The sequence below is a fragment of the Equus asinus genome, chromosome 28, assembly GCF_041296235.1.
Source record: "Equus asinus isolate D_3611 breed Donkey chromosome 28, EquAss-T2T_v2, whole genome shotgun sequence".
Classification (NCBI taxonomy): domain Eukaryota; kingdom Metazoa; phylum Chordata; class Mammalia; order Perissodactyla; family Equidae; genus Equus; species Equus asinus.
In genome coordinates this window covers 35,172,465-35,198,385 of record NC_091817.1, presented here as the reverse complement: position 1 = coordinate 35,198,385, position 25,921 = coordinate 35,172,465, and the positions used below count along the sequence as shown (strand labels likewise).

Below are 25,921 nucleotides of genomic sequence, written 5' to 3'. Positions count from 1 at the left end.
CCCCTCTCAGCCCAACTCCCACAGCAGAGCTGGTCAGAGAAACGAAGAATCCAGGCGAGCAGGCTGTGGGCAAATGAGGTCACACTGCACCCAACTTCAAACTCGGGGCCTATTTAAAGCAGTTGTCAGGAGGGCGTTCTCCTCATGTGCCTTGCTTTGGCAGTCTGGAGAAATCCCGTGTGGAGCTTTTTCCTTTCTCTGAGGCCTCGCACGGGCCACAGCCAAGGGCAGATTTCCAGACCTATCAGACCAATTATTTCACAGGATATAATAAGTCCCTAGTCTGATGTTCCTTTTATTTCCATTACTATCTCATTCGATCAGCTTCGGAGTGCAGTGACAGGACCTGGCTTCCTTCCCTGGGGAGCTCTGCCCACTGTCCAGTCCTTAGCACCTAAAAGAATTTTTCACTAATAGCTACAATACTTTTTCTTTCTTAGCTTTAGGCTGTGGCTCTTGGTCCTGCCATCCCGGAAGATGGTGACTAATCCCTTTCTCTCACTTACATGGTTACCTTGAAGGTATTTATAGACTGTGGTCACTTCCCCCATGGAAGTCTTTCTTTTGGGAGGATATAAATACCTTCTTCAGTCAGTCCATCCAAGTTTGCTCTTCCAACATTTATATCATTTTTGTGCCACTTTATTTCCTTCCTTAACTGTGGGGATGTGAACCACAGCTAAATTTCCAGATGTGGTTAGAATCTGTTCAGGTGAGGTAGAATAACGCAGTTCCTTACCTTGACGCCCTTGCCATACAGCCTGCATTTGAAAATGGAATTGGTGGTGCCACGCAAACCACTATTTAGTTGGTCATCAATTCTTCGCTTTATGTGTTTTTCACACCCACCAGCTCTGCAGTTGGTGAGTCTTGTTCTCTTTTGGATCTTGGCTGTTTGTATCCCTATCTAAGTGTGGAACTTTATACCTATTACAACTGTATCTCATCCTTCGCCGGCAGCTCCTATTTCTAATTGGTGTAGGACACCTGGCTTTTTGTTTCTAACCTTATGTAGTGTTGCGTGTATGTTTCTGAGCTATCCAGTCTGGCTGAATCTAAAAAAAAATCTGATTATTGCTAAATATCAGACACTGTTCTTAGAAAGTTCCTGCTTTTGGAAGATCCCAAAGCATCTTGGAAAACATGACTCATTTTACACCCTGGAACTATCTGTGGGGATCTTGGAACATTTGTTTCTAAAATCAGGAGCATTTGGTTTTGGTCTCAACACTGGCATCTGGCTATATCATGTTATCCTAGACAAAGGACGCTGGGTCCCTCGACCTATGCTGATCAATGTGGTAGCCATTAGTCACATGTGGCTATTTAAGGTTAAGTTAATTAAACCCAATAAATTAATTGAAGTAAAATTAACTATAATCAGATAACATTTAAAATTCAGCTCCTGAGTTTCACCAGCTAAATTTCAAGTGCTCAGTAGCCATAGTGGCTAGTGGCTACCATATTGGACAGCACAAATATGGAATATTTCCATCATCAGAGAAAGTTCTAGAGGACAGTACTGCTCCAGACAGTTGGGTCCCACTGCCTCCCCTTCTTTATATTCTGCAGACCTCACCACCAAGCAGTAATTTTTTTCTTTCCCTTGTGCTACATTTTCAGTTCTCAACAAACTCTTTCTGTGTGAATGAAGATGGAGAACAGCTGGTCTCCACCTTCACTCATCCACCACACACTTACTGAGCACCATCTATGGCCCAGGCCCTGCTCCTGGATCTGGGGGTCGATAGTAAATGAGGCAAAGTCCCTGTCTATGTGTAGCTTCCATTCTAGTGGACAAGACAAAAAACAAGAATATGTATAATGATGTGTCAGTGGGAAGCTGTAAAGAAGGGGTAGAGCATGCAGAGAGAGAGCCATCAGGGATGATCCCTTTCAGAAGGAGACGTTTGAGGAGAAACTTGAACAGAGGGAGGAGGGAGCCATGTGGTGCTTTAGAGGAAGAGTGAATGCAAAGGTCATGAGGTAGGGACGAGCTTGCCATGTGTGACAAAGGTAAAGAAGGCTAATGTGACTGAGAAGAAGTAAGAAGGAGGGAGAGTAGCAAAGAGGCAGATGCAGGTTTCATGGAGGCTGAAGCTCATGCAATTTGGGGGACCCTCTTTAAGACAGAGAAAAAATTACAAATATAAAGTTGCTTAGGGGCTGGCCCCATGGCCGAGTGGTTAAGTTCGCACGCTCCGCTGCAGGCGGCCCAGTGTTTCGTTGGTTCGAATCCTGGACGCGGACATGGCACTGCTCATCAAACCACGCTGAGGCAGCATCCCATAAGCCACAACTAGAAGGACCCACAACGAAGAATATACAACTATGTACCGGGGGGCTTTGGGAAGAAAAAGAAAAAAAATAAAATCTTAAAAAAAAAAAAATGCTTAGGGAACCTCCCGAATCTTGGAAAAGACTTATGCAAATGAGGGGCCATGAAACTTGTTTCACACTAAAGCCACTTCTAGTGAAAGAAGTTGTCAAAGAGACAGGTAGGGACCAGAACTTGTAGGGTTTCGGGGACCACAGTAAGGATGGGAAGCCACAGGATGGGGTTTTGAGTGGCAAAGGGCTACATTTTGATTTACATTTTAAAAAATTTTGTGTTGAGCCAGCCCTGATGGCCTAGTGGTTAAAGGTCGGCGTGCTCCGCTTCAGCAGCCTGGGTTTGGTTCCCAGGTGTGGAACCACACCACTCATCTGTTGGTAGACATGCTATGGTGGTGGCTCACATAGAAGAACTAGAAGGACATACAACTATGTACTGGGGCTTTGGGGAAGGAAAAAAAAAAGAGAGGAAGATTGGCAACAGATGCTAGTTTAGGGCAAATCTTTCCCAGCAAAGAAAAAAAAATGTTTTGTACTTAATCTTTCTCTGTTTTCTGAGTAGAAAATTGACAAGGGAAACAAGGACAAAGGTGGGAAGAGGAAGACCAATCAAGTAGGAGGCAGGAGACGACTATGCTTACATCACGGTCATGAGCAATGTAATCTGGAAGTGTTAAGCAGTGGATGGGAGGGTATTCTGAAGGCAGCACCTGCAGAATAGCTGGTGGCCTTGATGTGGAGGGTGAAAGAATCCTGTATTTGCAGCTGCAGGATCTAGAGGGTTGGTAGTGAAATTTACCAGGATGATTAAGCACCAAGTTTAGGGAAGAAAAACAGGAGTTCAATTTGTCCACATTTAGTTTAAACTGCTGCTTTGGCCTTTAAGCAGAAATACTGAACTGACACTTGGCTATACACATCTAGAACTCAGAGGAAAAAAGGTGGGTAACACATACATTTGAGTTTATCTGCACATAAATTGTATCTAAAGCTATGGCAGTGGATGAAAATGCCTAGGGAGCAAGTATAGCAGAGAAGAGGGTTTAGAGCCAAGTTCCAGGGGTCTCCAACTTTTCGTGGTACAACGCTTTTAAAAAGTGGAAAAGATAATAAGCTTTAATTGTTCTCACTTCAATTCTTTACTCTTGACTCTTTGGGCCAAAAAACTCTCCAAATTCAATTATGTAACACGTACTGGTTGTGGAAATAAAATAATAATAAAAGAAACCTTAACTAAATCATAGTCCGTAATGCCTGTAGGGGGAGCTCTCATGCCCTACCACACATTGTCAATTACACCAAACAGGAAGAGACTGATGTTTGCGTCTAGGACAGGGCATAAAACCACTTTACTACTGAAGGGAGATTTTTCTCCCCACCTGGCAACAGCCCAGCCATTGAGAAATGCCACAGCTCAGCCCATGAGAAGCCGTTGCCACCCTGGCCTGTTACTTTCCCCTAGTGGACTTTCATTTAGAACAGCCTCTCCATACTCCCCGTTTTTCTCTATAAAGGCAGCTCCCTTCTTTGTTTGTTGGATTTGCCTACGGTTTGCCATAGCGTGCACATCCCGAATTGTAATTCTTTTGGCTATTCCTGAATAAACTCACTTTGAGGCTTTTCAAGTTAACAAGGTGGACATTGTGTTTATTTTGTTCACTATAGAATTCCCATGACCTTGCGTGGTGCTGGCATAAACTCATTAAGTATTTAGTCACATTTGAGTTCACCCCTTTCATGGCCTCCATGCTGCCATCATGGTCCATGTTAGCTTTACAACAGTCACACCTATGACCCACTATGATTCCTGAGTTTGGTGGCCCAGAGGTATTCTAACAAAGACCTATATACTCTGTTCTTCCTAAGTGTAAACACCTGGCTGATCCCTATACTGAATCTTCCTTAAATCACAGTATCCATCATTGATGCTGATTCTAAGTAATAAAGATGCTGGTCTACACACGTTCTTCCTCCAAAGAAGGTGCTGTTTGGGAAGAGACTGGGCACACCCTAATGAGTTCCTTCCATAGCTGGAACATTCAATTGCATGAGAAGAACCTGGGCAACATCACTGAGCCACAGATGGTAACTGAGAACAACCTAGGTTTATCAGAGCTGGACGATGGTGCTGTTCCCAATGGGAATGGTTTGTCAATTCTATAGCATTTGGAACTCTAAGTAAGGAGTATATGTGAATGGATACATTTGCTCCAGGATGTAATGTTCTTGACTTCCCTCAGGACCCCATATTGATTGCTCCTGATCATATTCAATCCAGAAATATGTCTTGTAGGCTCTACCTCCAAAATGTATCTCATATCCATTTACTTCTCTCTATCTCCACTGTCAGTACCCTGATCTAAGCCCAGATTGTGTCTCAACAGGAATTTTCCAATAGCCTTCTCAACAGCCCCTCTGCTTCCTTGCTCGCCCCCTCTCCCATTTCTATTATTTGAGTATAGACACAGCCCGGAGACAAACAAGATTTAAAACACGAGATTTCCAAAAGTTAATTTTAAAGGCACTTCTATGGGAAAGGGCAGTTGAATATATCCTTTTCAAGTTTAGCACGGTCCCTTAAGTGAAGTACCTTCAACCCTGCTCTGCCTGCAAAGAGTTCTTTAAGGATGCTCGACCGAGGCGTCTGCTTTTCCTTCTTCCTATTAAAAATGGCTCTTGGATGCTTTTACTCTTAGTGATGCCATTCTATTGTAGCACCAATATAGTTATATAAGCGCATCGTTTCATGCTCTATTCACCTTCTGAATCTTTTAACCTGACCTCTCTCAGCTGAGAAAAGAAATACTATGGGTTTAAATCCATCTGCTATCAGCTGCAGCAGGGTAATTCTTACCCTAGGGCCCCAAACCCTCATTTCAGAGGGACTAATCCGAACCTCTTTTGGAGGCAATGCTATTTCCTTCACTACCTGGTTTGGCTGTGTGCTGAGCCCCAGTTATATTTAGGCAGTGGAGGGGAAAAATAGGGATATTAACCTCTAACACTGATGAAAATAATAGCCACAATAAAATCGGGATGAAAAACGCAGGGGTAGTAATTATTCTGCTCTACCCTACCCCAGAGGAAATAGTTTTCAGTTAGAGCCTTAGGAATTTGTAAAAGGTCCCTCCATTTGGGGTTTTATAAGGCAGGTGGAGGGGCTATCTGGAGGTAGAGGGAGTTTGCCAGAGCCTCAAGACAATGTGGCATCAAGTGATGAGACCCCCAATAGAATCCCGCTCCTCTCCCTTGATTCTTCAGAGTTTGAAAAATCCAAGGATGCAGGCTCTGTGAACCACTTCCCTCCTCTGCTCTATCTGGCAGCAGCCTAGTGTGGAAAATATACTAGGCTATATTTCAAATAACCTAAACCAACTGGCAAAAAGTACTAAATTCTTGCTTTTGTGTCTGGCTCTTAAATTCCTGCAGACCTGACTTAACAGACAAGAGAGGGTCATAAAACTGAACCTGTGAAACAAAAATAGACCTTTCGGGACTTCTCATACACACACAGCAGGGGTGCCAAAATCGCTTTCATTTTTTCATGTTTCCAATCGTGTTGTGCTTCCTCCACACACTCGTGTGTCTGAGCAGACATGAGGGAGCAGCGGTGTGTCTATCACTAAAGTGTGTGGGAATACAAGGGCTTAAACTCTCAGGGTCCCTTCTTTATGTAAAACAACGACTCCACCTTGATCTCACCTCTCCATTCCCATAATTAATTTCAGGCACCTAAGACAGCATGTCCGGGTTCTGTGTGCTATTCCAACTGCTATGGTTTAAAAAGCCTTTATGCCTTGAGGTTTCCTCATTCAGAAATCAAATAATTTAGATCTAAAAAAAATACACAAGTGCCTTCTGGCTACCAATGACAGGGAGTAGCAATAATAAAAAATAATAATAGTAAAAATATGCAACTCCGTTAATGCCAGGGACCTGGGGATGCAATAGACAGAAATGAAATTAGAGGGGAAATCATGATATTGCTGAAGTGCTGGAGTGCTGCTCTCACATGAAGACCAGGGGGATTGGGATAAGGTAAAGTTAATTGCATTTCCAGATGACAAACCTCTCACCTCTGAACTGAATGGCTCTTTATAAAAGCTATCAGTAATAAACTGTAAATCTCAGCCATGATTGCAAATAAAGGTCATCCCTTTCATGCTGCCACTTTCCTGGGCCTTATTACATTCCTGCTTGAACCGTTCTCACTTCTTAAGGTGTGCCAGCTGTCCATATAAACAATCAGCACGGTTGGCTTTCTTTATTTTTTTTAAGGCATGACATTATCGGATTTACATCCTTGCACATTGTGCGACAGAATTGGGCCAATCCCCTACTCCTGGAAGGGAAGTCAGCATCCGGGGCAGGATTACTCTGCATCTTCTCCCATGAATGTAAAAGAGGTCTGCATTTCCCCTGTTTCACAACCTAGCATGGCCAGGCTTTGCAAGAAGAAACACATCCCATCTAACGTATCGGTCTTAATTGCTGTAGCCCTGCTGAAATTTTCCTTTCTCTATGTGCAGGGCAAGGACCCCTGTTCCTCACCCCACCTGGATCAACAAGCCTCCTTTAGAAAGCCAAGTTAAGTTTAATTTAATGCAATTAAGGAAATATTCATTAATTTCTACTTTGTTGATGACATTGTCCCAAAGTCCTTTTGTTCTCAGTGCATCTCTCCAATTCTGTCAACAATAACGTTGGCTAATATCTGGCGAGCACTTACTGTGTGCCAGCACCGTGCTAAGCAGGGAACAGGACCTCATCTCATTCTCACACCTCTTATGGCTGGGTGCCATTTCATTTCCATTTTGCAGATAAGGAAACTGAGACTCAGGAAAGTTACTGTCTCAAGTTTCTCACTAGCGCAAGTGGCAAACCTGAGATTTTTTTCCCTTATCTGAAGGTACCCAAGAGTATCGTGGAAGAGACTGAGAAAGACGAAATGTTACAAAATGGAAAGAGCAATCGCTGGATGCAAAGCTGACTTCAGAAGCTCACCCCCGGGAAACAGAGCAGACACTGAAAGTGACCCGTGCTGGGCAAGAGAAATAGGTGCCCCAAACACTCCTGTGTAGCCACTCTGGTCTAAGAGATGCTGCACTAACCTCTACCCTTGCTCTTGAAGGGAGAGTGAAAGAAAAAGCATAAAGAGCATTAGCCTTCAACTCAAAATGTAACAATTCCAGTTCAGATTCTATTCTAAAATCCTGTATCCATTTGCCCATTTATTCAGTCAATTAGCACGTGACAGGCAAGATAATCACTCTGTGAGATTTTAGTTTCTCTGTTAATTATCTTTCCGTGTCTACTAATGTTATGTTAAACAAATGGTAAAAATACTTTGCAAAATATGAAGTATTCTTCAAATGCAGGTTTATAATCACTATAAACCCCTAAATGGTACCAGTAATGTATATTCTGCCGTTTTAAGCTGGGTTCTAACTACTTTCAAACATCAGACAGAGAAAATCTTAACGTATGAGAACCACCACTGACGTATTCGCTATTACCTCCTCTCAGCTACAATCTTTTCCTGCATATGAACCTTTGCACCATGCTAAACGCCAAAAGATTTAAAAAGACCACAAACACCTTGTTCTTGGCTTCCAAGAGCTTACAGTTTCATCTAATTAATGAAAATAAAACGGTAAAATGGCAATTCATGATTTAATCAGTAGTTTAAATAACGCTAAGAAACCATGTCAAAACAAAAATAATGACCAGCAATTTGTACCTGAGCTCAAGGAAAGTCAAGATCACTCCACACTGAGAAGTTCATGGGAAGGAGATTCTTTAGATCTTAAATAAGGTATAGAATCTTCATTAACGAAAGGAGGATATTCTCATATCAGTTAATTAAAATGCAACATAGATGGTAAGGAAATTCTGAAAGGAGGGATTTGTCTTCTTCAGTGAAACATTAATCATAAAGTTCCTAAATGGGAAACTCACAGGTGAGCGGAAAATGAACACAGCTACAAGCAAACTCTGGGGAGATAATCTAGAACTAAGTGTTTTCTCTGAACATCATGAGACTCATCTTCTCTGGAGTAAGCCCGTAGTGTCCCTAGCACTGTCCCAGGCTGGGATCCAGCTGGAATCCCCAGGAGATGGCTACACAGAGTAGGATGCAGTAAACTATGTCTCATATTTTGAAGACAGAAACTGGAATATGGCTGTAGCATTCCTGAGTCTCACATTTGCATAAGTTTATCTTGGGAATTCTGGATATCACTTTTTTCTTTTTTGACTGAGCTCAAGTTCACACATTCAAAGACCCCCATCATAAAATCAGTAAATCCAATTAATGCCACGATCCACAATCCAATTATAATGAACGTCAGAATTTAATTTTTAAGTTAGTGATGGGTATAATCCATCTGAAAAGAAGACAATGACGGAAGAGGAGGAGGAAGAGGAAGAGTTGTTGTTGTTTCATTCTTGGATGTGATTGAAAAGAAAACCCAAAGAACGAGGTCACCTTTACTGGGTCCTAAAATCCTGCACAACGTTCATTCATTCATTCACTCATTTACTCCACCACGTCTGCCATGTATGAGGTGAAACATTTAGGTCCTACTAAGACAGACAAGGGCCTAGTCTATGAGGAACTTAACCCGAATACTTCCACAAATGAAACTGTAAGGCACATAAGCAAAAGCCCACAGTGAAAGCCGAATGGGAGCTACACTCATTGCACAGCAACAAAGATCGGCTCTGATGAAACAATTGCGCCAAGACTTCCTAAGATTTTCTTCTCTCTGTTCACCTAACCTAGACACCCAGGTCATAACTGGGATGCTTTGAGCCACCAAGAACTCCTATGAGCCAGCAAGGCTCACTCCAGTTGAATTCTGATGTTGACTCATCTTTCCCTGTTAATTTCTTTCAATTGTGAATAACTTCATATTTTAAAAAGTGTATATATGTGCAGACTGCCTCTCATGACAGTGCAACATAACTGCTAAGTGTTATTACTATTCAAAGGCTGCTTTTTTAGACACCTATTTGCTATTTACAAGGATGTCCCTGGGTACACGTGAAAGGTAATATCAGTTACTCAATAACAAATGAAGAAGACGTGTGTGAAAGCAACAGCTCTCACTTCTTCCATATTAAAAGCTTTAGCAGTGATTACGATGAACAAAACAGAAAGAGATAATTTGCTCGGGGAGATGAGCAGATTACTATAATTTGGGGGCTTTGGAGAAGGCAGAGGTGATAAAGCTAGTTATTTCATTTAACATTCCCTGCCTTATTACCTGAGCAAGAGAGCACCACAGCTGAATAAACCTGGAATCATTAAGCGTTTTTTTAGGGAGATTCATGTTTCTCCAACTTTAGCATTCATCAAAATTTTACCTGAAGGCTTCTGAAGGTCCCATCTTCAAAGATTCTGATAGAGCATGTCTGAGGTGGGGCCCAAGAATTTTCATTTCTAACAAATCCCCAGGTAATGTTGCTACTACTGGTCTTGCTATGACACTTTGAGAATCACTGGTGTAGATCAGGGTTTGGCAAACTATGGCCTGCTGATCATGTTTTAAATAAAGTTTTATTCAAACACAGCCATATCCATCATCTATATCTTGCCTATGGCTCTCTCACACTATGACAGCACAGGTGAGCAGTTGTGATAGAGAACATGTGGCCCACAAAGTTGAAAATATTCACTATATGGTCCTTTACAGAAAAAGTTTGCTGACTTTGGGCAAAGATTATGAACAGAGTCATAGGGCTGGAAGAAAACATCTCTTACTGGATTCTCTATTTAATAAATGAGGAAACCTGCCCATCAAGTTGAGAAAAGCTCAGACTGGAGCCCGCGCAGGGCCCCCTCTGGTCCCTACAGGGTCTTAGCCACGAAAGAAAGATCCCCTTTAGTCAGGAAACATGCCTCAGGTGCTCAGCTGGCAGCTGGCTCAGTGGAAAGGCAACCACATACACTACTCCAGTCTCTAGATGACAAATCTGAATCTCGAGACTTATGAGAGGCAAAGTGTGAGCCTCTATTTTGTTGGGCAGGTGAACCCAAGTGCTGATACGGTAGGTAGTGACATATAGGGCAGCGACTTCTAACTTGTTTGAGGTCACAGACTCCTATGAGAATCTGCTAAAAGTTATGAGCTTTCTAGCCCAGGAACAAATGTCACAGGTATAAAATTTTGCATGCAATATTAAGGGGCTCAATTATTCCACGAAGCCCACTATAAGTAGCAATTTAAGGACCCTAATTTGGGATATGATTTGAGGAAAATATTCAAACCTAGTTCTCTTCTTCCGGTGGCAGTTGTTTATCTGCCATCCTTCCCCTTTGGGAAAGTGAACATCCCCAAGTGAAGTGTAGCAGGAGCATCAGCTGCCTCCTGAATATCTGTGGCTCTTCCACATTTCCCAGCTCTCTTGCTATTAGACAGGGTCAGGTCTGGGGCGCAATCTCTAAGGAGGAGTGACATGTATAACTGCTGGGTAGAAACATTAAAAGCTGGCATATGATCCCCTCATTCCCTCTTTCGAAGCAATAAAGGAGGCTCTGTGTTCCAGGTTCCAGGTGGCCTGCTGCAAGATGGTGGCCCTGAGAGCCTGGGTCCCTGAATCACCGTGTCGAGCAGATCCCTGTCCACCACTGAGCTGAGTTATGTAAATTAGGAATGAACCTTTGTCATGTTAAGCCCATACATATAATCATGAGTCTTTTCTTAACCACGACCAAAAAAGAAAAGAAAAAAACAAATTCTGACTTCCCGATTTTAATATTTATTTTTAACAAAATAATACATGCACATAGTTTGAAAATGCAAAATAGTTCTTAAGGCCTCTCGTGAGGAATAGCAGTTCGCTGCTTCACTGTCTTTCAACTCCTGATTCCTGCTCCCCAGAGGAAACCACTTTCAATTCTTTTACTTGTTTCTTCTGGTATTTGTCTCCATATTTCTAACTAGTCTGTGTTTCTTTGTGTTTCTTGATTTTCTTTGTTTATATATATATTGTCTACTGATTTCACACTATGGAAAATAAGGATTCAGATCTTTTACAACCCTAAGCACATACGTGCGTGTGCACACATACCATTCTTTTGATATAGTTATACAACGATTTTTTGTTAAAACAATACTTGCTGTCTACATTGTAATTGTATTATTACTACATACGCATTATTCACACATAGTCCACGTGGTTTGCTATAATTACAGCTCTTTTCTTCCACAACTTTTTGTTTCTCCAGGAGTTAGTAATGCCCTTTTTTTTTTTGTCTTCAGTTTTCTACATATCTACCATTAATTTATCCCCAAATTCTCTGCTACATTTATGAATTTCTTATGAATATGTTTAAACTGATCAGATTAGCTATTCTATTCACTTTTTTTCTCAGAGACATGCTGGAGCCCTGTCTTATTGCTTCAAATTAGACTGAGTTTCTGTTTTAAGCCTTCTGCCCAGCAGTTATCCTGAGGTATCTCTTTGCCATCATCCTCGAAAAGTCCGTTTGTCTGCTTGTAATGTTAAATCATCTGTTTCCTGGATCTTTATGTCCTCTTTTTTAGATTATTTCATCTTTATCACTAAAGTACATCCTTCAATAACTTTCTGAGAAAAGGAACAAGGGAGGTAAATCCTACTCTCAGGCTTAAGCAACAATTTGACCATTTATTAAGTTCTACATTATAAATAACTTTTGCTCAACATTTATTGTTTTCTAGTTTCCAGAGCTTCTATTGAAAAAGCTGATGCTGATTGGGACTGTTTTCCTCTCTGAAATTTTAAATCCCTATTTATATGAAATTTCTGCCATATTTGTTTGTTGCCTGGGTACTTGGGGGATATGTCATCTTGAACTATCTTTTTGTTGTGAGGAAGATTCACCCTCAGCTAACATCCATTGCCAATCTTCCTGTTTTTTCACTAGAGGAAGATTCACCCTGAGCCAACACCTGCACCAGCCAATCTTCCTCTTCTTTGCATGTGGAATGTCTCCATAGCATGGCTGATGAATGGATAAGGTGCACACCTGAGATCCAAACCTGCAAACCCAGGCCACTGAAGTGGAGCTCATGGAACCTTAACTACTCAGCCATGGGGCTGGCCCCATTGAACTATTTTTTTTTTAATAGCACACTACTCTTATTTCATGGATCTTCCCTTTTCTCTCTAAGTATTATCTTAATTTTGTTTTTATATTTTCTTCTGCTCTCTGCACTGTTTCTGTCTTCTCTGAGTTCTTTTTTCTTTTTGTTCCTGTCTTCAAGGTAACGGTTTCCTCAAAAGTCTGTTGATTCATATTTTGAAATGAGATATTTTTTAAAAAGCTGTTGGAAGTTCTATGTGGGGTTGATAGTCTTTGAATTCAGGAGGGGACCTGGCTGTTTTAGGGGGATCCCCACTGACAGTATCTATAGATCTTTTCTCTTGAAATGGTCAACTCCCTCAGAAAGGAATCCTCCAGTATCCAGCCTGAAGATGATACACCTGGTCAACAACATCTTCCCAACCAAGTAGCAGACAGGAACAAGAAGTCTCACCATTCAGTATGCAGCCTTCATTTAATCTCCATGGGCATGGAATAGTATCATTCAGCTACACCTGATTCCCCAAATCGGAGCCTCTTCAGCCTCTCCAGATATCCAGGCTTCTGATGAAGTTGGGCAAAGGGGTCTTCACTGAGAAGGACAGGGAAGAGGAGTCTAGAGGATCAATTATCTTTTATGCAACTTCCAACCAGTTCCGTTCCCAGCCCTACCTATTCCCACACCCGCAAGACAGCCAGTGCCTCCAGTAGCAGAATCTTTCATGTTCTAGCCCCACATACTGGCTCAATTATGGACTTTGCCTTTTGCCAGTATATAGTTTCACCTTCCTGTCATCCACTAAATTAGTTACCACCAGTCCAGTCATTTTCGAAAGTCCAAAATTTTGTTATTTCTTATCTGCCATCACTTCCTCTTCAATGTTTTTTGTCCTTATGATCTGATGCTTTTTTATACCTACACTATCATTTTAGTAAGTTGCCATGTTTCTGAATTATGCCTTAGGAGACAGCTTCTGTTGAACCACTTCAATCCTATCATTAGGGGATTTGCTCTCTGGAATGCTAAGGCATAATCACAGCTGATTTATCCAGTGCAATATCAGAGGAGAAAGTAACCAAATGGTGTAAACCCTTCAATAAAGCACAAGACACGCCAAGATTAAAATGCTCTCAGGAACCTGTATGGTGGGTGCAAGCATGGATCAACTTCAGCAAGTGGCCTCACGTGTCCCATTTTGGATGACTGAAGAAAATTGATGGCAACAATACCAGTATTGTTCAACTACTCAGATGTTCCATGGAGCAGCATGTTCTGTGTTTCCTGGTTTCCTCCTCTCTAACATCTTCACACCAGCATTACCGATCTGGGTGAGACCTGTGTTCATTAGGTATTCAAGCAGCATTTGTTTAGTCCTGAGAATGAAGGGGAATAAGTTTCATGTAGCTTCATCTTAATGAAAGTTTATTATGTTGTAAATCTGATGTAATTTCAGGGGCTTGCCGCCTTGCATGATGGATGCATTATCTGGCCCAGGAATCATCAGAAGTGACTTCATAATGTACTCACCACAAATCCCAACATTGGATAGATCTACTCTATAAATCTTCTGCCTAAACACTCTCACTGCTTTCTTACAGTGTGTTTGTGTGTGTGTGTGTGTGTGCTCTGTATGGTTTTTGTATCATCCAGGGTCCCAGCAGGAAGCCATTCACACACACTCCAATGGGGTAACTGAGAAGAATTTAATGAAGGGGCTATTTGCAGAGGGGTGAGCTGGACATAGGGAAACCTAGAAGGGAGAGTGAAGCACCCTGGATTATCAACAGCATGGGAGCCATTACTACCCTAGGCCTGAAGGTGCCCAGGGAGGGCAGGGTTGCCAGAACCAGGCAAGAACAGAAGCTTTGGGAGAGGGCTGCAGAGAGGAGCCCTCTTCAATAGAGAAATGCAACCAATTCTGAGCCAGGAAGTAAAGGAGCCAGAGGAATAAACACCATGACCTCACCCTCCTCCTGCCTCTCATTCTTCTACTGAGCCCTCCTATTGGTCAAAGCAAAGTCAAAGCTGCAGGACAGAGGAGGAAGGTGTTGTAGAGAGTGTACACAGGTGTGTACAAGAGATTCTGTGTCCTTGGCCCCTCTGAAGAAATAGGAATGATGGAGTCAGGGTTCGGAGTAGGTAAATGCCCATGTCATGCTCATGGTTTACAACAGGCCTCTGTTGTTATAATGTTGTACACCATTACTTTTTGTTTGTTATATGTTTTCTTTGCCCATTATGCTCTAAAACCCCAGATAGGAGGAGGCCTGCTCTTTCGTGTCCTCATCAAGTGCTTAGCATACAGAGACCTAGTAAGGATTGAATTGAATTTACAGAAATCACACCAGCAATGAATGCCCTCAGTGTCTCCATCCAGAAAACGGGAATGTGGGCAATGGGGAAAGATACTAAACTCCATGACATAATTGACTGCAAAGGCTATAATCTGTGTGCTTAAAATACACTGATGTCTGGAATAAAAAGCACTAGAAGCCATATCAGATATTATTATTATTTTTACTGCCACTATTATAGACACGTCCAAATAGGATCATATGTTTGGGGTGCTTTTGGATCATAGCTGAGCAGCCGATCTGTTCCATAATAAATGCACTGCCAGCCGGGCAGCAACTGTGCAGTCAAAACATAATCAGTCAACAGAATATGCTTCTTAGGCCTCAAAAATTTCTCTCTCTCTCTCTCTTTCTCTCTTTCTCCCTTTCTAAAATGGACACTCAGGCCCTAGGCAACATAACCACTGAGGTTTTATTATAAAATACATTTCAAAATAATGGTTGCAAGTCTTGGAAGCAGAGAAGAAGATGAAAAAGAAGAAGTAAACAAGGCCTTTTTCTCCTACTAAATGATAAATTAAAAGCAGCACTTTGCTGTTCTGCCTCATTTATTATCGCATTGCACTCTCGCCGCCAGAGTTAAGGTTGTGTCAGCGTTTCCATTATAAACCCTTATTTTCAAGGGTTTATAATTCAGCCATAAAAATTTGCTCCAGGCTGAAACTTGCCATGCAAAAGGTCTCATTCTAGGACCAAACTTTGGGACATATTTAGAGGAGGGATAATCGAGTTGGCTGGTCTGAGGATAAAAATGGGAACAAAAAATTGCCATCATTGCCGGCCCTTCTCTCAAATTTAGAAAGTGTCCTGGATCTTATGGAAACCTGAAACACCAAAAGGAGACGGAGAAAGGGAGTATAAATTTTTATTCTATTGTGAAAATAGTCATTATAGGCACAAGGTAGCACTAGATAGAGATACACACTGAAAGCCAACTTGCAGCATATACTGCCGCAGTTGCAATTTATACATTGCTACTGAGTTACAAAACTAGATCACATATCCAGGTGTCCGTTCTGTGGTTCGTTTTTATTTTACAACAACTCCTGTAAAACATGAGGGATGGACACATGTGACTCAGCCACAGAGAGCTCAGCATTTCTGACCTTGAACATTATTTTCTGTCATCCCTCCGCTCGTTCTACTTCAAAGGGTACAATCTGCAAAGTAAGTATGTCCATGTTAGTGTCTCAACTCTAGAGAAGGTTCTAGATGCCTTTTTCTCTGGCATTGTTCTGCCTCTGTGTGCACTTAAGTCCCAAATCTAAGCTTGATGGCCGCATTCCCGTGGTGGTTGCCAATCTTCCTAAGTTTATATTCCTCACAAGTTAAATTGTATCCAAGATGTCATTAGACACACCCAGTTTACAAAGGGGGCTATTGAGTTTAGTGTGCCAGTAATGATCAGCACAAATTATAAAACTCATTTCAAAACCAGAAAAACAATCTTGCATTGGCATTGTCCACAAGTCAGAACTGGAGAGGGCCCACATTCCTTACAAGTCTCGAGTTGCTTTTAGGTAACACATTTTAATCCTGGTTGAGCTGAGCTTCCACTCCAACATCTGCTTGGGCTGATAGAGCTTTGTGGGTTTAACTCCGGGACTTGAAGCCAAATGTACTGATCAGTGCTACTCAAACTTAAGTGTGCACCAGAATTACCCCACTACCAGAGTTTCTGATTCTGCAGGTCCTCAGCCAATAATGTGCATTTCTAACAAGCTCCCAGCCACTGCTGAGGCTGCTGGCCTGGGGACCATACTTGAGAACCACCGGTGTAGAGCTTTCAAATGTGTATTAATGACAATAAATGGATGATGGTATAGTATTCTTAATGGAGTAGTATTCTAAAGTATTGTCTTCTCAGGGCTTTTCAAAGTATGTTAAAATGAAGTCATTGGAGCTCGCAGAACCTTTGTGACGGTATAATGCTCCGTAGTTTACAGATGGGAGAATTACGGGCAAGAGCTTTGTCTAATACCAGGCAATAAATCAATAGCAGAGCCAGGACGACGAATCAAAATTCCAGACTCCTAATTCCACAGTCCAGGTGTGTTCTGACCTATGCTGGCCAATTGGTCATTCTTCATAATATTAAATACCAGCATGTGCTGGCCACAGATGATTTTAAATAGAATCATGATGTATTCAATATGCAGCATGCAAACTGACCATTTTTATAGCCATGCGGCATAAAGATCTACTTTATACATTCACCTACTTTCATTTCAGCAATTGTAAAGTATACCTTAATGAATACGGGGAAATGGGCTCTTATTTCCAGGGGTGGTAGCCATGTGTGTTTCATGTCATCACAAGAAAATATATCAAGAAAAATTCTCCAAAAATAGCTAGGCAGCAATAAGCATCATCTTATCTCACTAAAGCAACCAAGAAAGGAGCTGGCAATACTAAATCACAGAAATAATGTGAGGGGGAAAAGAAAAAGACAACTGTGGACAAAATAAGAAGGGAAAGTTTTATTAATTCTAAATACGCTTTCCCCATTGGGTTTACACACTAGCATTTGTCCTAATAGATTCCAGATGTTCAGCCGTCCTGTAAGTAGCTACCTAGGATAAAACAGTAGCTTGCCTCCTTTAAGTTAAGAAGGTGAAATTGTGGACCTCAGGGCTGATTTACAGTTTAGTTAAATCAGAGCCCACAGCATGAACGAATGGAGATCGGCAAGCAATGGGTGAAGGTGAAAATGGTTGTTAGAAAAGGCTGGCGGCTCAAGAGTTAATACCAACCTTTTCTTTGAATGCAGCCTTCTGTAGTAGCTAATGAAGGTAATGAAATATGACATGTAGTTTGGCCCTTGACCATGGAGTGCACCCCCCTCCCCTCTGTGCTGCGAACAAAGCCAAAACAGATGTAGCGACTTCTGTATGGTTTGGGGTTGACGTTTGTTACACAGAGCAGGTCACCATGTACATTCCCAGAACGTTCGCTTCTGACACACGCGGCATTATCTGAGAAAGATGCTGCCTTTGTTTGCGAGGTAGGGAGAGAGGGGAGGGACAGAGTGAGCAGACAGGGGGACTTGAGCCTCTATGAAATTAAGCCAAATTCCCCTCCTGTTCTTCTCTGGTTCTCGGCCATCACGCTCCTGCCTATTTCCTCCTCCTGACCCTCTGGAAACAGGAAAAACAAAAAAGCATTCTGTCCTTTAGGGAGAATAAAGAAGCAGCTTTCCTTCAGCAAGGAGCTTTCCATAACGCTGGATTTTGTCGAAAAAAGTATCCCTGTATGTTGACCATTAACCAGTCTTTTAACATTAAAAGAAAGGGAGCAATAATGGGTATGTGGGACCCAAGGATGCTCTGGATTCTTATTTCTGAAAGTCACCTATATCAGTCACAAAAGATAATGAGAAGGCAGAATCTCCTTGGCAAACATCAACATTCTAGATTTTCAGAGTAATGTCAGTATCTGTGCCTGGCATCTCCATGCAAGTGGACAGGTCTCAAATGAATATATTCTTCTTGCAATAAAAAGCCCTTGGCTTGGCTATGCTGCTGATACTAATTGCAGCTGTGCTATATCTAGCTTCTTCACTCTTGAGGGCCACTGGATTATTTGTGTGATTTTTTTTCCCCTAGGGATCTCACTTAAGTGGTTTTCTTTAAAGAAAATTTCATCAAGTCTTGGGCTAATACAGCATCTATTCTTTCCAAAGGATCAGACCTTCAGCAAAGTTAGGTGAAAAAGAAGAAGAGGAAGAGGAAGAGGAGGAGGAAGAGTCTTGACAATTGATAGCCTGTTTCAAATGCTATTTATCATTCTCAGCAGAAACACTGACATGTGCCTTTTGAAAGGGGATACTGTACCTTTAACCTTGAATCTGAACGCATTCTTAATTTGGGATGCAAGCTGAGGTTCAAAAACGGATAGCCTTTGGGTGGTGGTTGGGGGGAGGGGGTGTGGCTGGATTTATTTATGAGACGTGTGGAAAATTTTGACATCACATGCTAGAGCCATTATTCACATGTTACATGACACAAGATTGGCCTTTTTAATGCAGCAACATCACATAAAAAATTTGATTTTGTTCTCTGACAGCAGGCTGGTTCTGCTGCTCACCCACCTCCCCCTCGCCCCGAAATGTAATCTTTCTAGGTTAAAGGCCACAGGAAAGTGATTTAAGTAGGCTACAGTTTTCATCAGACCCCAGAAAGCAGCATTTGGACCAAGCTCCCTCATTAACAACAAGCAGCAGGAGGGTGGGGATCCAGGGCTGGATGGGAAGCAGTGTCTTCAGTAACGGGGCCCCCAGCCGCCCTTGAGCTCCTCTCAGCCCTTCAACCCCACAGCTGTTTCCTGATGGCTGGGGAAGAAACTGGTGGGGACTCAGAGCTGCTCATCAATTTTAAGAAACATCCACTTCTGAGGCCTCCTAGCCCAACCCTTTCTCCAATCATGCAGAGACATCTGAGGCCTAAGAAGAATCAGACCTGGAGGCTGAAAGACACCCAACACCTTTAGGTTGTATCATCCTTGATTCAAAGTGTTCTCACTCCCATGATTGCATTTTAAGACCACAGGTCAATCCTGGGAGGTGCAGGGATCCCACTTTGCGAATGGGAACTGAGGCTCTGAGAGAGTGGCCTGTCTAAGGTCAGACACATACAAGTGGCCGGATATATGAGCTGAACCCAAGCCTTCTGACCCAAAAGCTTCTCATCTTTCCTCTTTAGCCAATGATTCTATACCCTTTCTGCATCCGACAGAAGTCTGTGAAGGGCCAAGAACCTTACTGGGTACTTTTATCTCATTTAAACAGAGTTAACATATTGCACAGAAATTTCTGTGATCGACAATCCCACATCCAGACCTTGTGCCTTTCATGTCAGAATAATGTCATGGAGTACAAAGGTTCTGAGTTCAGTTCCTAGGCAAATGAAGAGAGGCTGCCTCCATGCTCTTCATCACAAAAAATATCCAGTATCTAAAACTCTTGCTTTCCCATGCTGTTACAAACACACCCAGGACTGAGTGGCTACATTTTTACTGGCAACAGAAGAGTAAGTTCAGCGAAGAGCAAGCTCAATGCTTGGAATAAGCACTGGCTCGAGTGAACACATACCCCAAGCTGAATCCTCTGGGTGTCAGGAGCTGCTGGCCAAGGACCAGTGGGAGTAGGGAGAGGCTGCAGGCTCTGACCGCAGTGAGGAGTCTGGGAGGAAGAGAAGACATCTTGAGCATCTGGCTTTGCTACACCCGGAAAACTCTACCCAGAGTCCAGAGACCATCCCCACAACTTTGCTTTATCTGGAAATCTCATTGCTTAAGTAAGCAGTTTCCTTCTCTTTGTTTTGAGGACCCACCTGCTAAGGTGGCCAAGGCAGTCTGTTGAGCTTATATTGTCACATCCGGGGTTAATATCTGAGACACAATCTGAAGCAAGTTGCAAATCAGAGACAGTCTGCACAGGTGTTTGATGAGCATGGAAATGCAGACCTGGTTGGTGAGAGGTAAAAGGAACAGAGAATCTTTCAATGTTATTAAAACCTCAATCACGCCTACCAAGGCTGACACGATGTGCGAGGTGTCCTGTAAGATCTTAAAGAGCAGAGGTCACTGCCACTTCTGCTGAACTTCCAGAATGACCTGTCCCCTGTTTGATATTGATAATCAATCCCTTAACTAACCCAGAACTCCATTAGGAATTTCATTCTTTGAAAACAAATGTTAAAAAGTGTGAGTTAAGAGATTCTTCTGAATATGATTGAAATGCAAGCCTGCCTGTGGACAGGGAGATGGACCAGATGACCTCTCCTGCTTCTCATCAGGTTTGCCTTGTGATGCTGATACAGGCTGGACCCTCTGAAACCGCCAATATTTGAATGTTTTTGATCTACAAAATCGGCAAATTCATAGGGTTCAACCTAATTTATCTCCGAGTTTGGTAAATAGACAAGTGTAACATACAGTCCTTGCATGAATCACAGCAAATGGAGAACAGAACAGCTTGGAGCATTATTTCCAGAAAGACACGTTATATAATGTCATGAGCATATTACATAACAGGTATCTAATTTTCTTTTGCCTCTAGAATGCAAAGAATAGCAATATTTTTTCTTTATTATCCATGCTCAGAAAAAAAAGAGCAACAACTACAAAATATTCCCAAACCATTAAAGGTTTTGCATAGTCATTGTCAATTTAGGGATGAGGATGAGATCTAAAAGACAAGCAGAGAGACTTGGAAGTAACAAGTCAACAAAACTCTAGATGTCCCTACAATATAAAAAAACAATATTGCTGTAAGCAAAGAAATTAACCAATCTCCTCCTATTCTCACTGTTCCTTCTTATAGCCCATCATCCAAGGAAAACAGCCCAGGCAGTGGAAAATTACAGTTTTCCAATAAGAGAGACCAACCACAGCTCTGTCGCCTTCATTTCAGAACAAGCATACATGTCACACGGGAAGAGAAATGCCGGCAGGATCTAGAAGTCGCCCAATACCATTGAAAAGAGGTAAGGACCTGACACAGCTATAAACTTTCAAGGGTCTTGGAAGGCTGTGGTCGCCTCTACATATCCTAGTAATTGGAGTGCATGGCAGCACATCAGCAGGCCAAGGTCAGCCAGAGGTCACAGCACCTCTGTTCATGGGTTCCATAATGGTCCAGATAATGCATTCTTGGGAGAGAGAGTGTAGACAACTACATAAAGAGATGGCAAAGAGGACCAAAAACTGGCTTACTTATTCGTGAAATTCTGTGGGTAAAATAATTTTAACCCTTGTCTTGCTGGAGCTGTAATATGTCCTTGATCCTGTCTGATGAAGAGTTTCCTGGTTGAAGAAATGTTACATAGAAACCACTGTCTATGCAGGCCGGCTGAAGTAGCCAATGGAGAGAGAGAAGTAGTCAAATTTTAAAGAAACAGATCATGCATTTGACGTGCCCTCATGACCTGCCCTACAAGGCTACAGCCTTCACTGAACAGTGTTTCTGGAACTCCAGAAAGTGACAAAGGCTAGGGAACCAGAGGCCCACCTGAGGCTGCTGGTTGAATATTTACGTCAGAAAGCAAAAAGTCAGGGGTCGGGCCCCATGGCCAAGTGGTTAAAGTTCCACATGCTCCACTTCCGTGGTCCAGGCTTGCAAACTTGGATCCTGGGCTTGGACCTACTCCAGCTGTCAGTGATGCTGTGGAGGCATTCCACATACACAGTAGAGGAAGACTAGCACAGATGTTAGCTCAGGGCTAGTATTCCTCAAGCCAAAACAGAGGAAGATTGGCAATGGATGTTAGCTCAGGTCTAATCTTCCTCATCAAAAAAAAAAAAAGCAGAAAGTCAGTTCCTCAGAGTTTAAGGCCCAGGGAGGCTAGCGGCAAATATAAATAAAAAATGGCTGACATTTTCAAGCCTGATGCATTGTGTGACAATGAAACACAGAATCCAACCAATGCAGAGGTATGGACTAGAATAGAATTATTCCTACACTGATATGATGGAGAAAGCTCTGGAAAAGTCAGGGAGCCTGTGCTCTCTTCCTGGCTATTTATGACGCTCAGTTTCAACATCTGAAAATTAGCATAATAGATAAAATATGCTAATGTAGAGGTAAAGAATTCTGAAAACTTGAAAACTTTCCATAACTATAAGGTATTAATATCACTGTAATCACTACTAAAATGTTGAGACCAATTGGACATCCAAGACTGGGTTCTCTAGTTTGTCGTTTTAATGATCATTTATGTAGTAGGTTGGAAAACATGGCCTTAGCTGGCATCAGAATTCCTCTTAGGGAGGGAATCTTCTTTTTAAGAAAAATACCTTTGATAAGGTGCTTAGGGGGAAGGTGAGAACTTGAGGGCATGTGTCAGAAGAAAATAAAGTAGCTAAACTGAAATGCATTTAAAAGGGCCGGAGTTGGAAAGGGGGGAGGGGAAAGCGAGTGAGGAAAGAAGAAAGGAGGAGGGAAGAGAGTTCTGCAAAAACATAGGAAATGGGAACCTGAGTTGAAAAGGGGGCCAGATGGTGATACTTAACTGTTCCTGCCCTACCAAACTTCAGTAGTCTTCTATACACATGCACAAGTGCACACACACACACACACACACCTTGCGTGAGTGGTTTGTCTAAAGGAAATTAGAAGATGGCGAGCTTCTCAGCTGTATTCTATGTCACAGATGACAGAAGGGCATCAAGACAATTTCCAAGATGAACTGATTCAGCAGAAGCAGGAGCATGGAGGCCAGAGGTAACCACAAGGATGCTTAAGCCCTTTGGAAATCTGCAGAAGCATCATAAAGGGCATTATATCTTCATAGGACATATTTGCAGGGGGTGGGGGCTTAGACATTTTATCTAGAGATTTTTGGAGACTAAAACCCTGTCTGATGTCTGAGTTGCAAATGGTCTGCTAACATCAAGTAATCAAAAATATATTCCTAGAATAAAGCAAACTCTCCCTCTGACCAATGCCCCCCAAAGGGAGCCGCTCCAGGCACCAAATGTCTTCAAACCTTCCCCTGAATCTGATGTGTCTATTCAAAATTTGTGGTGGAATACAGAAGCACACCCATCTCTGGACCTATGGGAAATGCTGTGCTACTCCAGAGGCAACCAGGAGAGGTGGGAATGCTTGTCTTTTCTTATAGGAGTCTTGGATCTGCACCCACCACTCAGGCAGTCTTGCAAGACATACCTCCTCTCTGACCCCCAGTCTCTTTATTTAAAAATGTGATGACTAATAGCTATTTCAAAGGGCTGAAATGATGATTATATAATACCTATAACAGTGTTGTTAAAAATGGTCAAATACTATGCAAGTGTAGAAATGAGGTACATCTTCTGTAAAAGCCCATAGAAGAATTCCTGAATAGGCCCATATTGTGAGAGCAAACATCAAGCATTTAGGGTGTGGTTCTAAAGCATCTAGATAGAGAGCTGAAATTGTGGCAGGTTTCTTTGACCTTCCCTTTGGGAGAGCATTCTCATTCACAAAGATGGAGAAGGGAGAAAGGATGCTCATTTTGCTTGGGAAGTTGGTATCCAGGCTCCTCATGCACCTGTTGCTCCCGTGGATCCCCTTGAGAAAGTTAAGACTCCACACAGGAGTCTTTCTTCCCAAAGGAAGAAAGTTACCTCTTCCCTTTGTCTCAGGAAGAAAAGGGATGCAGGACAGAAACCCAATTTGGGCTACCATTCTGCCTTGAAACCTCTCCAGCAGATTAGAAAATGGGGAAGGACAAACTCCAAAGGGGATCTTGTCCCCAGGTTTTGAAACTGCTCCCAGCTAATGTGTAAAGGAGGTGGGAGGGGAAAAGAATTTCATTTTCCTTATTAAAAAAATCACAAGACCCAATATGGATTTTTGCCCTTCGTTACCAAACATTTGCAACAATAACAACAACAACAAAAACTTAGTGCAGAAATCATCAGTGAGAGGATTACTACAGCCTCATAAGTCACATGAACATGAAGCTTACTAGGGCCGTGATGGTGGTGCAAGTGAGCTCTTTATTGGCTCACAAATTATTATTGTAATTTATTGTCTGCTTCTTTTCTTTTTCTTCCTCTTTCTCCCTGTTCTGAAGACTGTCCACAAATTCTATTCATGCCAGTTAAAATCAAAATAATGAAACATCAGGGCTCCTCCAGGACTGCAGCCCCGGGTGCTTTCTCAGCTGACTTCACATCTCACATGACCACAACCATGTCATCCATGAGCTGCCTGCCTCCAGCTGCCCCCGGGTACCTGATCGGAAATCAGGCAGCATCTTCTGGGCTGAAGTCCGTGCTACATCTACAGCAGAAGGAGAAAAAGTACCCGTTCTCCCCTGGGAAAGCAGGCCACAGGGAAGGGACACTTTGCTTTCTGAAGATGCTTTCTGACACACTGACTCCATAAAAGGCCAATCAGCTAGTGTGTCTCATTCTTCGGCCACTTGCCAGCCCTGGCAGTTTTAAACCCAGGGCTTCTCCCTTCAGAGTGCAATAACTACAGTCTCCTAATAATGAACAAAACCAACATTAGTGACACTGCCTGGAAATGAATGTTACCACTTAGATTCTAATAAAAGAGAAGTTGGAACAAGCTGTACCAGGTGCCTTTTATTTGTATTCATATTCAATTATATAGCATGTTTTTAGTGGAATTGTTAAAAAGGGATTTGTTTATTGTCAGTGGGCTGCATCTTTTATCCCCACTGGTAAAACACAATCTTAGCCACTTGCTCAGGCCCCTACTTCTGGTACCTTGACAATTCAAATCAGTTCAATATGATTCCACAAATATTTATTGAGCCCCTAGCAATGGCCAATACTTATTTCCTGAATGAATAAACAAGATAAGATAATCCTTCTTAGCTGGGAGGCAGGTTAAAGGGGTACATGTGAGTGTGGCAACAGATCCTGTCCCCCAATAGATGCTGGTCCCTGCAAAGAGTTGGCCTTCAATCTTTACTATTCACTGACAAAATTACTCCTGCAACTAACCGCATCAACCAGGAGGGACATAAGGCAGTATAGAGAGGCTAGACCAGAAAATCAGGGCATATGAATTCAACTTTCACACTGCTGCTAATGATTGCTCTAATTTGGGGCACATCACTTCATTTTCCTATGTTTCCATTTCCACAGCTAAAAATGGGTAGAGAGGTCCAGATGATGTTCTTGCTCTAAACTACCTTTAAGAGTTCTAGAAATGGTCAGCGTCCCTCTGATTTGGTCATACATATGATGCTGGGTCTATCTGACCCCGCTTTTATTTACCAGACTCCACATATAAATCCTTTTATCGTTGTGTCTGTGGTTGTCATAAATCCACAAAGAGTGTTAGTATACATCAATGAGCTATGAGACTTGAGCATGTCCATTTTACTTTTCTCTGTCTCAGTTGTCTTGCCTAAAGTTTCTTATAGCTCTGACCTTCTGGCTTTCTCTTAATAGCTCAGTCACAAGGACAGGGAAAATGTGTATGAAAATCTACACATTCATATCCAACCCCATCATCAGAAAAACAGCTCACCTAAAAGCCTGCGTCCTTCTGAAGTCACCCTTGTTTATGAAGGACAGGACATTAGTCCTGTCAAGGGGAACAAATGACTCAGTTACCCTGGTGACATGCTAAAGTCCTCAAAGACCAGGACAATGGAAACTACTTCCTAATGATACGTTAGATGCAAAACCAATGGC

The 25,921-nt window shown here is 42.2% G+C and overlaps 1 long non-coding RNA gene across 2 annotated transcripts in view; it reads right to left on the bottom strand.

Moving 5' to 3' along the window:
• Positions 1-25,921, bottom strand: part of LOC123281727 (uncharacterized) — a 689,591-nt gene that overhangs the window by 585,571 nt on the left and 78,099 nt on the right. The window contains exons 1-2 of one of the 2 annotated variants that reach the window (XR_006521407.2): positions 20,092-20,280; positions 19,851-19,940 (exon numbers count right to left, since the gene is read on the bottom strand). This is a non-coding gene — a long non-coding RNA (uncharacterized lncRNA). Of the gene's footprint in view, positions 1-19,850; positions 19,941-20,091; positions 20,281-25,921 lie in introns of those variants that run through there. The other variant, XR_011499118.1, reaches the window with a different exon arrangement.